Source organism: Bison bison, unplaced genomic scaffold, assembly GCF_000754665.1.
Source record: "Bison bison bison isolate TAMUID 2011002044 unplaced genomic scaffold, Bison_UMD1.0 scf7180017864479, whole genome shotgun sequence".
Classification (NCBI taxonomy): domain Eukaryota; kingdom Metazoa; phylum Chordata; class Mammalia; order Artiodactyla; family Bovidae; genus Bison; species Bison bison.
The window spans coordinates 123676-126244 of record NW_011495039.1 but is presented as its reverse complement, the minus strand read 5'-3'; the positions used below and the strand labels follow the sequence as shown (position 1 = coordinate 126244).

Below are 2569 nucleotides of genomic sequence, written 5' to 3'. Positions count from 1 at the left end.
GGGGGTTCCTGAATCCAATCCTCTGCAGACACTGAGGGACAACTGTATCACTGTTGAATATCCAGGAAAAATACATCGGTGTTCACCACTAATGTACAACCCACAATTTTCCAAATGTGTTTCATTTTTTTACATAAAGTTTGCCCTTCTACAGGCAATATCTTAAAGCTCTATTCATGTGATATGTAAATACATATAAGCATATCTTGGAGAGCTTATGGTTTTGTTCCAGATGATTGCAATAAGGCAGATGAAGCAAATCTCATGAAGTTTTAGGTTTTATAGTGCATTTAAAGGTATGTCTATATGATACTGTAGTCTCCTAAGTGTGTGATAGCATTATGTCTAATAAAAAGCAATGTACATACCTCAATTTAAAAATTGTTTATTGATTTAGAAAATGCTACCATCATCTGAGCTTTCAGTGACTTGTAATCTTTTTGCTTCTGAAGGGTCTTACCTCAGTGCTGATGGCTGCTGACTGATCATGGTGGTGGTTGCTGAAGACTGGGGTGGCTATGGTAATTTTTAAAAATAATACAGCTATTGAGTTTGCCACATCAATTGACTCTTCCTTTCATGAATGGTTTCTCTCTAACATGCAACTGTTTGATAGTATTTTATCCACAGACCTTATTTCACAGTCAGAGTCAGTCTTTCAAATCCTGCTACTGTTTTATCAACTAAGTTTATGTAATATTTTAATTATTTGCTGTCATTTTGTCAGTCTTCACAACATCTTCACCAGGAGTAGTTTCCATCTTAAGAAACCATTTTCTTTGTTCATTCATATAAAACAGCTCTCTGTGGAAGTTTTATCATGAGATTGTAGCAATTAGCTACATCTTCAGGTTCCATTTCTAATTCAAGTTCTGTTGTTAATTCCACCACATTTGCAGTTACCCCCTCCATAAGAAATCTTGAATCCCTCAAAGTCATCCATGAGGATTGGATCAACTTCTTCCAAGCTCCTGTTAATGTTGATATTTTGACCTCTTTCATGAATTTCCTTAATGACATTTAAAATGGTAAATCCTTTCAAGAAGGTTTTTAATTTATTTTGCCCAGATTCATCAGAGGAGTTAGTATCTATAGCAGCGATAGCCTTAAGAAATGTGTTTATTAAAGAATAAGAATTGACAGTTGAAATTATTCCTTGGTCTGTGAGTTACAGAATAGATGTTGTGTTAGTAGGCATGAAACAACATTAGCCTCACGGTACATCTCCATCAGAGCTCTTGGTGATTAGGTGCATTACCAATGAGCAGTACTGTTCTAAAAGAAGTCTTTTTTTTCTGAGTATAGATCTCAACAGTGGACTTAAAATATTCAATAAATTAAAAAAAAAAATATTCAATAAATTATGTTCAAAGTAGATGTGCTGTCTTGCAGGCTTTATTGTTTCATTTATAGAGCACAGGCATAGTAGATTTAGCATAATTCTTAGGGGCCCTAGGATTTTTGGAATAGTAAATGAGTGCTGACTTCAACTGAAAGTCACCTGCTGCATTAACCCTTAACCAGAGAGTCAGCTTATTTTTTGAAACCAGATGCCATGCACCAACCATGACTATCTAGCTACGAAAGTCCTAGAAGGCATTGCCTTCCAAGATAGGCTGTTCTACCTACCTAAGCTGTCCCATCTACATTGAAAATCTGTTGTTTAGTTTAACCACCTTCATGAATTATTTTAGCTAGATCTTCTGGATAACTCGTTGCAGCTTCTACATCAGCGGGGGCAGATTCACTTTGCACTTTTTTTTCATGGAGATGGCTTCTTTGCTTCAACGTCATGTACCAACCTCTGTTCAAAATTTCCTTTTGCAGCTTCTTTACCTCTCTCGGTCTCCATAAAATTAAAGAGACTTATGGCCTTGCTCTGGATTAGGCTTTGGCTTAAGGGAACATTGTGCTTAGTTTGATCTTCTACCCAGACCACTAAAACTTTCTCCATATCAGCAATAAGGTTGTTTTGCTTTCTTATCATTTGCGTGTTCACTGGAGTAGCATTTTCAAATTCCTTCAACAACTTTACACTCACAGCTTGGCTAACTGGTGCCAGAGGCCTAGCTCTTGACCTACTTTGGTTTTTAGCATGCCTTCCTCACTAAATCATTTCTAGTTTTTGATGTAAAGTGAGAGGTGTACAACTCTTTTGTTCACTTGAACATTTTGAAGTCATTCTGGTTGTTAATTGGCCTAATTTCAATATTGTTGCATCTCAGGGAATAGGGAGGTGTGAGGAGATGAAAACGTTGGAAACATTGTGAGAATTACCAAAATGTGACACAGAGACATGAAGTTGAAAAATACTTTTGGAAGAATGGTGCCAATGGACTTGCTTAATTGTGAAAAATATAATATCTACCAAGTGAAGTAAAGTGAAGCAGAATAAAACGAGGTATGCCTATACATGGGGCTTCCCTGGTGGCTTACATGGTAAGGAGTTTGCCTGCAATGAGGGAGACCCAGGTTCACTCCCTGGGTTGGGAAGATCCCCTAGAGAAGGAAATGGTAACCCATTCTGGTATTCTTGCCTGGAGAATCCCATGTACAGAGGAGCCTGGTA

The 2569-nt window shown here is 37.3% G+C and overlaps 1 pseudogene; it reads right to left on the bottom strand.

Moving 5' to 3' along the window:
* Positions 1 to 393: 393 nt before the first annotated feature.
* LOC105004540 lies at positions 394 to 2182 on the bottom strand (annotated as a pseudogene).
* Positions 2183 to 2569: the final 387 nt, after the last annotated feature.